Genomic DNA, 11,775 nt, shown 5'->3' with positions numbered 1-11,775 from the left:
GCTGTAGGGGACGTGTTGTATTTGACCAGTTTGTGTTTGACTTATATAGGCTGTGGACACAAGCTGATGAATTTCTCTGACTACTGGTATCTGCGAGAGTAATGTATCGTAGAGAATAAGTAACTTCAATCACTGACCAAAACTGATTGTTTCTGTCTTGTGTTGGTATTGTATACGATGCTTGCAAAAGCGACATTGGTGTTTTAATGGAAGACATTGGACAGACGTGTAACACTCTTGATCCTTCAAGTTATATTTAGAAAAACCAATTATGTTAAGAAAGGGGGTAGGGGATATTATGTGTTAAATGAATAACACAAATACAGAAATATGTTTCAAACTTCTTTTATTCTCTTGAGTTTTCTTTTTCAACAAAACCCAACTTCCAAAAATCAAACACAATGACTAAAGAACAGTGTTAGACCTAAAGACCAAAATCTTAAAGTCAAAACCTTAAAAACCCAGTTAAAGTACTTAGTTGAAAAACCTAATTAAAAACCCTAAAAAACCCAGTTAAAGTACTTAGTTGAAAAACCTAATTAAAAACCCTAAAAAACCCAGTGTTCGTAAGGTGCTTCACCAAAATCTAAGAACACAAACTACTCAGTCAGACATGTAACGTGAAACCCAGACAGGTTGGCTCTGAAATTAAACACAACGTTTCCTTATTAGCACACAACAAAACACAAATCATATTTACCAGATATTACCAGAGGCTAGTAATTATGACTAATAATTACCACATAGTTACTGTGTTCAAACACACCACTATCTATCATTCCACATTATCAACTAGAAACAGCTGATATTTAGACATCATTTACTATTTACCAACTATAAACAGCAAAATCTTCTTCCTAACACAGGAGTAACATTATGCCTACTGTGATCAATCCCATCTTCATTGACAGAAACAGAAAGACTATATGTTATCCTACAAGACAGTGACTAACCATCTTTGTTCTTCTCTGTAACAATACCACACATCAATGTGTTCCACTCCACCATTGTTACAAACTCAAAACTAGCTACAAGAAGTGTCCATACATAATCACATTTATCTGCAGTGATAAACTGACCATTTTGACCAAACTTCTTCAATTCACAATGTCTAAATCACTTGGAATGAAATCTCACCTCAAACATCTCAAATAAAACACTAGTCACAAACACTTTTGTTCCATAAAACAACAACAGCCAACTTTCCAACTATGCGATGCGCTTTCGGTTATTCCCGCGCATGCGCAAAACTTTCTTTTACTTCAAATTATAATTCAAAACCAAATTTCTTTACAAAACCTAAACCCTATTCAAGTTTTAACTTCAAAACATCAGTAACACACTTATCTTTCCGTCTATGCACTTCATACATTTACTACAACCAAAAATACAAATTTTCTGCCCCATTTCTGTGACCGGTGCTTCTGTCAAAAACCCCACCACATTGTCAAATTACAAATATTTCAATTTCAGAACAGGTTTACAAAAATAACCACTCCAATTTATAATATTCATCTTGCTAAACTAATAACTAATCATACACCAAGCGGATGACAATGTAAAAATCAGTATTCACCTGATTTAGAACCAAAATGTTGTCCAGAGGTTTCACACCATCTTGACGACTTCTCAAGCAGAGGGCGGAAGTGACGCTAAAACTCTAAATTCTGAACTGGAAGATTTTCTAACAAATATCTTTACGACTTATTAAAGTTTATAATTAACACCTAATCAAAAACACTTTTAAAACAGCTTGAACAATGTTATCTAAATCCAAAAATATAAACTGAGTTAGTCAAGTTGAAAAGACTAATTTAAGGGAGGTAACAATCAATGTTCACATTACCCAAAAACAACAGTTTCTTCCCTTTAACTACAAACCTAGCTTTATGTACATGTTCAAAACAAGTTAGGTTTTGAATGTGTTACATTCACCCCTCCTGAGGAAAAATGTTTCTCCATTTGAAAAATAAGAACATTTGACAAAAACAACAAAACTAACTCCTAATACGAAAATCAATTTCTCTTTTTACATCATATTCTACAGTCTACATATTCTCCATACACTACATAATAACAAAATAACTGTATTACTATGTTTTTCATAACCAAAACTCCATTCATACAGTCCAACAAAAACAATTTGTCATAATACCCAAGACTCAACTGTTAGCCTGATGGCGACCAACACACAGTCAAGACTACAACTGACAAAAACAGTAGTCCACTGTTTACGCAATGCACTCAAACATGCATTAACCCCGTTAATATTCTCTCAATGAAAACCACCCTGGATTTCTTTAGCGGTGTTTCCATTAAAACACTCAACTGATTCATCACACAGTCTACAAGTTCTTCATCTAGGTAAGCCCCAGATAAATCAGGTGGACGAAAATCTTCAACTTTCCCACACACACAGACAACAGGTACAGTTTGCGTTTGCGTATCTACCTTGCCACTCACACTGTGCATCAAATTCAGTTTTTCCACCGGTTTTCTTGGTCTTGTAGACCTCCTGAGCTCTTTTTTCTCAGTTTGATGTTCAGGATTTTCATCTGCAGACTCACCACTAGCCTCATCATTCTGATCAACCAACTCAGAATCTCCACTGCTAGTGCTACAACTAGAGTTTCCATCATCTGGAACCTCTCCACTGACCTCCCCAGACTCTACAGTCTGCACATCAGTAACATCCTCTAATTCTTGTTTCTCGTCTGTCCCCACCTTCTGCGGTATAAGCACAGGAGCTTCAACCCTCAACTTTTTTGGTTCAGTAGTAATCTCAATGTCAAACTCCTGATCTATAGTTTCCTCACAAAACTCTGCTCCTTTCTCCTTGGACTTCGTCTCAGTTTTATCTTGGTTTTGTACTGGTTCTCTATGGCTAGTCAGCTTTTCGGAACAGTTCTCATCCAAAACCCCAATAGGTAACAGATAATTCCGATGTAAAGTTCTCTTGGGTCCAGAACCTCTTTCCTCCTGTACCGTATACACTGGCAATCCTTCAGCTTTGGATATCACCACATACACATCTTTTTCCCACTTGTCAGTGACTTTGCTGTCTAGTCTAGGCCCTAATCTGCGAACAAGAACCCTATCTCCACTTTCTAACTCTGCAGCATGAGCTGAAGAATCATATCTGACCTTGTTCCGCATTCTAGACTTTTTCATTTGTTCAGCAGCTTTCTGATATGCCCCCGACAGTCTACTTTTCAGGTCCCTCACATACTGACTGGTAGATTTTGTCTTCTTTGACTGGTTTAGATCAACACCAAACGCCAAGTCTATTGGTAGCCTAGGATGCCTTCCGAAAAAAAGAAAGTAGGGACAAAACCCTGTGCTTTGATGATTACAGCAGTTATAAGCATGTACTATAGCTGGCAAACTCTTTCTCCAGTCCGATTTCTTATCATCTTCTAGACTTCTGATCATGTTGAGCAAACTCCTGTTATACCGCTCAACCGGGTTTCCACTAGGATGGTACGGAGTTGTACGACACTTCTGTATGCCTGCTAACTGACACAACTCTTTGATTAGCTGAGATTCGAAATCTCTACCTTGATCAGACAATATCCTGGCACAAAATCCGTACACTGAAAACCATTTTTGCCATAACACAGTAGCAACTGTCTTCGCAGTTTGATCCTTTGTACAGACGGCAGTAGCGAATTTAGTAAAATGATCAAGTATCACCAAGATATTCTGCTTCTGACCTTTTACCTCTATTGTCAGGTAATCAATGGACAAGAGCTCCAACGGGAAAGTAGTGACAATCGACTGCATAGGTGCTTTTTGTTGTGACGCCCCTTTTCGTACACATCGACCACAGCGTCGAATCTTCTTTTCCAAGTCACGTGCCATGTACGGCCAGAAAAATCTCTTTCGAAGTTGTACAACTCCGTCATCAAAATGAGTATGGAATAAATCCTCATGGACACCTGACAGAGCCTTTTTTCTCAGTACACTAGGAATGACTAGCTGCCACCTAACTCCTTCTTCCTCCTCTACTTTTCTGTACAGTACTTCGTTTCTCAGAAACAACTTTTTCTTTTCCCTACAGAACACTCTGAACTCTTGGGAATCCAACTCTGACGCTACCAACTCTTTTCCTTCTTTCAACGCTCGAATCACCTTTCTCAAGTTTGTGTCCTCCCCCTGTATCTTTACCCATTCATCATGTGACACAGTGTCAAAAACTGCTTCTTTTGGGTCCAAAATATTCTCAGGGATCAACGACGGGTCTTTCGTCAAGAGCTCAACAGCAGGAATGAACTCCTCATCCAAATCGGACTCTGAACTATCCTGTTTTTCATCCCCTATCCCTACAGTCTGACCACAAGAATGAACCGTGCGAAATACCCTGTGTGCCTGAAAAATAGCTTGCACAGAATCTTGGTCCACAACCATGCAATCATTTTCATCTCCAAAAGCCTTTGCTTTATCCATCAAAAAAGATATCTTTTCCATAGTCTTCACATACTCCTCGTCTTCCTCAGGTGGAGAATGCCTACGTCTAGACAGACGGTCTGCCTCAACATGGGTCACGCCACGTTTGTATCTCAAATCAAAATCAAAGAGCGACAATGACGCTAGCCACCGGTGACAGGTTGCATCCAGTTTGGCATTCTTGAGGACGTAACACAGGGGATTATTATCAGTCACTACTGTAACCTTCGCACCAAAAAGATAATCCCTGAACTTCTCGCCCATAGCCCATTTTAATGCCAAGAACTCCCGCTTGTGAGCCGGGTAGTTTTGCTCAGATTTGTTTAGCCCCCTACTCGCATAGGCTATCACTCTCATCTGTCCATCAAACTCTTGGTAAAGTACAGCTCCCAAGGAAGTAAGCGACGCATCAGTATGCAGAAAGAATGGCCTAGTTCTATCAGCTATACCTAGGACCAAATCACTTGTCAACGCCTCTTTCAAAGCGTCAAATGCCCTATCCTCCTTCTCACCCCAGGCGGCGGTTATATCAGAAGACAGATTCAGAACGCCTGGCTTTTTCTTTTGAGAACCACGGCTCTTCATGGGCACATAACCCTTGGTCAAGTCATTCAGAGGTTTCGCTATTGCAGAATAATCTGGTATGAACCTGCGATATACTCCAGCAAAGCCAAGAAACTGTTTTACTTCCCTAACTGTCTTGGGTTTGGGCCAGGAAGTGACAGCAGAAAGCTTATCAGGGTCTGGTTTGATGTTATTTTCAGAAATGACGAAACCAAGATGTTTGATCTCTGTTGCTCCAAAAACACACTTGGCTGGGTCAAGCTTTAGTTTGAACTTTCGTAGCCTCTCTAACACTTTCACAGTGCGCTCTTCTAGCTCTTCCAAAGTTTTTCCATGGACCAGCAAATCGTCGAGAAAAATGATCAGTTCTACCAAGTTCATATCTCGAAAAGTGCCTTCTAGTATTCTCTGGAACTGGGCCGGAGCATTACATAATCCCTGACTGAGGCGAGCCCATTCAAATACGCCGAAGGGAGTCACAAATGCTGAAATTTTCATAGCTCTCTCAGTCATTGGAATCTGGAAGTAAGCCTTACACAAATCCATAGATGTGTACCACTTCGCCCCACTCAACGTCAGGAACAAATCCTCAATCTTCGGCACTGCATAACTATCCCTAACCGTTCTTGAGTTAATTGCTCGATAGTCACATACAAGCCTCAGATCACCGTTCTTCTTCCTACACAGAACTATGGGGGAAGCAAAAGGAGAATTTGAAGGCCGAATAATCTGCGCATCCAAAAGGCCCTGAATATGTCTTCGACAGTCTTCAAAATCCTGAGGGGGTATCGGCCTAGCTCTATTCCTCACTGCTGGACCTGGCTCTAACTCGATGTCAACTGGTTCTGTATCAGCAGCAGTGATATCAAAAGGTGAACGAACAAAGACATCCTGAAAGGACTGCAGTTTCTGAGAAAACTTAGTCTGCCATTCCACTGGTGTTTCTTCACCAAACTTAAATTCAATCTTCTCAGTCTGAATTTTCCCTGCATCCACATCAACATCAACAGAACATGCATGCACACTATCATGGACATTGTTTTGTTCACCTGTGGCTACATCATCATCATCATGCTGTATCAAAGTGTCGTACACATGCTTCCAATCATATGTGCTGCTGAAAACATACACATCAGCAACAACTTGGTGCTTCTTCAATACAATGTCATGATCAGAATCATTACACAAAATGACTTTGAATCTAGGCAGGCAGCTAGCAGGCACTCTGCACGCAACAACTTTGACTCCCTCTGGTAGAGGTTTTACTGTTGGCTCTTGGACAAGAACTGAATCACGTGTACCCAGTGTACCAATGCGGGAAATACACGACACTTCCACACTTTCTCCAGCTGGCACAACAACCTCAGGGCCTAACAATTTTGCAGACCCAAGACGGCCTGTGTCATCCCTCCTCAAATCTTTGTACATGAAACGGACCTCTTCTGCCAGAGTATGTGTATGTACAAAGGCCCTGCCTGCCACCTGCTCACAATGGTTAGATAGCAGTTTTAAAGTGTTTGTGCCGATGATCACAGGAACTCTCATAGAGTAATCTGTATCCGCACATACTAAGAACATGGTGTCAACACAGTCATCAACCCCCACAACCCTTGACGAAAATGCTACAGTTGTCCTGACATACCCCAGGTAAGGAATGTTGTGTCCCCCTGCCCCTGTCACTTTAAGTCCTTCAAGTGGTTTCAAATCATCTTGATCAAAGTGTTCTCGGAACAGTGACTCACTCAATATCGACACTTGACTTCCGCTATCAATCAGACATTTTGCTCTTACAGAGTCTTTCAGGACACATGAAGTTTCAAAACTAGGTCCAACTAAGGACTCAATGTCTGTGGCATCGTTAGATGAATGCAACTCAGCAAGCACAACTGTGGAATCAATTGTCACATTCCGTCTGGACGAGTTATGCAACACAATGCGCACCGACTGTTCATCACTCCGTACTTCAGCACTGACGATTTTAAGTCCACTCGGTAACTGCTCCTCTGTTCTAGCAAAGATGTCCACCTTGCTATGATCTGCTGCACTCAGCGAACCCCGCAGCTCCATAGTATTCCCTGGCTGCACTGTCACCATCAATGATGCAGCAAGTCGAACAGAATGTTTGTACAGTTCTCCCGACTCCAAGATGTTGGCGGCTTCTTCGAGGCGATGAACATTCTCATCAGTCAGCGGCTGCCTCTCGTCCCTGACTGTAGGTAGTTTAACTGCTCACTTCTGTTGTCACGACGTCTGTTTGGGCACTGTCGTGCGTAGTGTCCAAATTCCTTGCACACGTAGCACGCCCCCCTCATTTGTGGATTTGGAGAGTCTCTCTGTGGATGCGGTTGTCTGATGTCCGACACCAGCGAAGACGCCTGCAGTTTCTGAGCCACCATGGTAGATAATTTCTCGTAGTCAATCTCTGGTTGAGGACTAGCGACACCCACTGCTGCCGTGGTAGCCTTCACAGCCACTCCTGGTGCTTCTAACTCTCTTACACGCCGAAGCACATGGGCAAGGTCTGGACTAGCAACACCCGGTAGGCCATGGAGATTTCTCAGTTCAAGAGCCAACATAGGCTGACGCTGATTAAGCTGTGTCATGAACAAATGGTACACCTTCCGTTGTGTTTCATCTCTGGTATACTGGTTATTCCTGTTTACTTCGCTGAATTTTGCCCATAGTCTTGTTAGGAAATCTGCTGGGTTTTCAGACTTGGTGGCCGACATCTGAACAAACTCCAGGTATAAGTCCTCCACAGTTTTCGTAGCCCCATAGATCGACTGAAGGGTGGAGAGAATGTCTTCGCCTGTGGTGCATTGTTGGGTTTGTACTTTCGCCAGTCCCCTAAGGCTGGCACGGACTCGCGACAGTCTTATTCCTTCTTCTCTCTCCTCCTCAAGGAATTGTTCTACCTTTTCCTTCCAGTCGTTGAAGTTGACTTCCGCGCCTCCGCCTGGTTTAGTCCCCGTAAAAATTCCCAAACGAGGAGATTGAGTGGGTGCCTTCACATGGACGATGATGGGCGCACCTGATGCTGTTGGAATAACTTCGGGAGTGGATGTCGGCATGAAAAGTCCGCTGTCGGATGTATTGGAACCAGGGGTGGTGTACAGCCCCCGCGCCAACGGTGTCCCCCGTCCACGTCCCAGCATGCGCGGTGTCATGCCTTCACGATCACACACATCTGTCCGAGAGCTCAGTTCTTGGCCACCACTGGCCATGATGAAGCGGCACTAGAACACTGGGTTTTACTACTGTTTAATATTTCTACATACCCCCTAGCCCACCCAGGGACGCCATTTTGTAACACTCTTGACCCTTCAAGTTATATTTAGAAAAACCAATTATGTTAAGAAAGGGGGTAGGGGATATTATGTGTTAAATGAATAACACAAATACAGAAATATGTTTCAAACTTCTTTTATTCTCTTGAGTTTTCTTTTTCAACAAAACCCAACTTCCAAAAATCAAACACAATGACTAAAGAACAGTGTTAGACCTAAAGACCAAAATCTTAAAGTCAAAACCTTAAAAACCCAGTTAAAGTACTTAGTTGAAAAACCTAATTAAAAACCCTAAAAAACCCAGTTAAAGTACTTAGTTGAAAAACCTAATTAAAAACCCTAAAAAACCCAGTGTTCGTAAGGTGCTTCACCAAAATCTAAGAACACAAACTACTCAGTCAGACATGTAACGTGAAACCCAGACAGGTTGGCTCTGAAATTAAACACAACGTTTCCTTATTAGCACACAACAAAACACAAATCATATTTACCAGATATTACCAGAGGCTAGTAATTATGACTAATAATTACCACATAGTTACTGTGTTCAAACACACCACTATCTATCATTCCACATTATCAACTAGAAACAGCTGATATTTAGACATCATTTACTATTTACCAACTATAAACAGCAAAATCTTCTTCCTAACACAGGAGTAACATTATGCCTACTGTGATCAATCCCATCTTCATTGACAGAAACAGAAAGACTATATGTTATCCTACAAGACAGTGACTAACCATCTTTGTTCTTCTCTGTAACAATACCACACATCAATGTGTTCCACTCCACCATTGTTACAAACTCAAAACTAGCTACAAGAAGTGTCCATACATAATCACATTTATCTGCAGTGATAAACTGACCATTTTGACCAAACTTCTTCAATTCACAATGTCTAAATCACTTGGAATGAAATCTCACCTCAAACATCTCAAATAAAACACTAGTCACAAACACTTTTGTTCCATAAAACAACAACAGCCAACTTTCCAACTATGCGATGCGCTTTCGGTTATTCCCGCGCATGCGCAAAACTTTCTTTTACTTCAAATTATAATTCAAAACCAAATTTCTTTACAAAACCTAAACCCTATTCAAGTTTTAACTTCAAAACATCAGTAACACACTTATCTTTCCGTCTATGCACTTCATACATTTACTACAACCAAAAATACAAATTTTCTGCCCCATTTCTGTGACCGGTGCTTCTGTCAAAAACCCCACCACATTGTCAAATTACAAATATTTCAATTTCAGAACAGGTTTACAAAAATAACCACTCCAATTTATAATATTCATCTTGCTAAACTAATAACTAATCATACACCAAGCGGATGACAATGTAAAAATCAGTATTCACCTGATTTAGAACCAAAATGTTGTCCAGAGGTTTCACACCATCTTGACGACTTCTCAAGCAGAGGGCGGAAGTGACGCTAAAACTCTAAATTCTGAACTGGAAGATTTTCTAACAAATATCTTTACGACTTATTAAAGTTTATAATTAACACCTAATCAAAAACACTTTTAAAACAGCTTGAACAATGTTATCTAAATCCAAAAATATAAACTGAGTTAGTCAAGTTGAAAAGACTAATTTAAGGGAGGTAACAATCAATGTTCACATTACCCAAAAACAACAGTTTCTTCCCTTTAACTACAAACCTAGCTTTATGTACATGTTCAAAACAAGTTAGATTTTGAATGTGTTACAGACGATACCGTCAATCTACAAGGGTGTGGCAAACTACGCAAAACTTGAACTTGCTTGTTATGAATACACTTGAAACAACCACACTCGGCAGCACAACTTGAATTAATAAAGGGTAACTGATGACAGGCGTGAGGGGGGCGGAGAGGGGTGGAAGGATAGGGTGAGATAATAGAATTACGTTACATAAATACACGAACGACCTTTCGCAAAGTTGCAAAGAAGGTTGCCAAATCGTGAAAAGTGTGGATCCAGACTGCCAGGCCTACAGTGGCGCGTGTACGGCCTTTCTTTGAAACTGTTAGGGGATGGGAGGTTGTCGCTAAACTTGCAATGTCTTCTGTTCTGTGCGTTACATTCGTTATTGCTTTGACCTGTCTGTCCTTATGTCTGTATGTCTGTCTCTGTCTGTCTGTCTCACTCTCTCTCTCTCTCGAGCTCTGTCTCTCACTCTCTCTCTCTCTCTCTCTCTCTCTCTCTCTCTCTCTCTCTCTCTCTCAGTCTCTCTCTCTCTCTCTTTCTCATCAGCTTGGCCTTAGTACGAGTTTAGGATTACTGCTACGAGATTGGAGCGTGTTGATGATTTTTAAAACAAGTTATTAATGACAATGGGGGATTGAATGAATACCAACGGGAAGAGAGACAGAGAGAGACCGTAGACGGAGAGAGACAGACGGAGAGAGACAGAGAGAGAGACAGACGGAGAGAGATTCAGAGAGAGACAGACGGAGAGAGATTCGGAGAGAGACAGACGGAGAGACTGAGATTCAGAGACAGAGAGAGACAGACAGAGAGAGACAGACGGAGAGAGATTCAGAGAGAGACAGACCGAGACTTGGAGACAGACAGACAGAGAGAGACAGATATAGAGAGACAAAGAGACAGGTAGACATACAGCGAGAGATTCAGAGAGAGACAGACCGAGAGAGATTCGGAGAGAGACAGACGGAGAGAGACAGACGGAGAGAGATTCGGAGAGAGACAGACGGAGAGACTGAGATTCAGAGACAGAGAGAGACAGACAGAGAGAGACAGACGGAGAGAAATTCAGAGAGAGACAGACGGAGAGAGATTCAGAGAGAGACAGACAGAGAGAGAGACAGAGAGAGACAGACGGAGAGAGATTCAGAGAGAGACAGACAGAGAGAGACAGAGAGAGACAGACGGAGAGAGACAGACGGAGAGAGATTCGGAGAGAGACAGACGGAGAGAGATTCAGAGACAGAGAGAGACAGACAGAGAGAGACAGACGGAGAGAGATTCAGAGAGAGACAGACAGAGAGAGACAGACAGACAGAGAGAGACAGACAGAGAGAGACAGACAGAGAGAGACAGACGGAGAGAGATTCAGACATAGACAGGCACTGAGAGACAGAGAGACAGACGGAGAGAGATTCAGAGAGAGATTCGGAGAGACTGAGACAGACGGAGAGAGATTCAGACAGAGACAGACGGAGAGAGACAGAGAGAGAGACAGACGGAGAGAGATTCAGAGAGAGACAGACGGAGAGAGATTCGGAGAGAGACAGGCACTGAGAAGGATATAATAAAGCAAATACAAATTCGTCATATCTTGTCAGCCTGTGTGTGTGTGTGTGTGTGTGTGTGTGTGTGCGTGTGTGTGTGTTTGTGTTTGTGTGTGTGTGTGTGACGGTGTGTGTATGTACGTGGGTGCGTGTGTATGCATGTGTATGTGTACATGAATGTGTGTGTGTGTTTGAGTGTGCGCATGTGCATGTGTGAGTGCTCGTCTCTGTGTG

The 11,775-nt window shown here is 41.9% G+C and overlaps 1 long non-coding RNA gene across 1 annotated transcript; it reads right to left on the bottom strand.

Moving 5' to 3' along the window:
- Positions 1 to 329: 329 nt before the first annotated feature.
- On the bottom strand, positions 330 to 10,012 carry LOC138974039 (uncharacterized). Its single transcript, XR_011458272.1, has 2 exons — positions 8,355 to 10,012; positions 330 to 535 (listed from the first exon to the last, which is right to left on the bottom strand). It is a non-coding gene; the product is annotated as an uncharacterized lncRNA (long non-coding RNA).
- Between the last annotated feature and the right edge of the window lie 1,763 nt (positions 10,013 to 11,775).

This window comes from Littorina saxatilis, linkage group LG8 (assembly GCF_037325665.1).
Source record: "Littorina saxatilis isolate snail1 linkage group LG8, US_GU_Lsax_2.0, whole genome shotgun sequence".
Classification (NCBI taxonomy): Eukaryota; Metazoa; Mollusca; class Gastropoda; order Littorinimorpha; family Littorinidae; genus Littorina; species Littorina saxatilis.
Note: the sequence above shows the minus strand (reverse complement) of the source record. Positions and strands in the feature narration are given on the sequence as shown.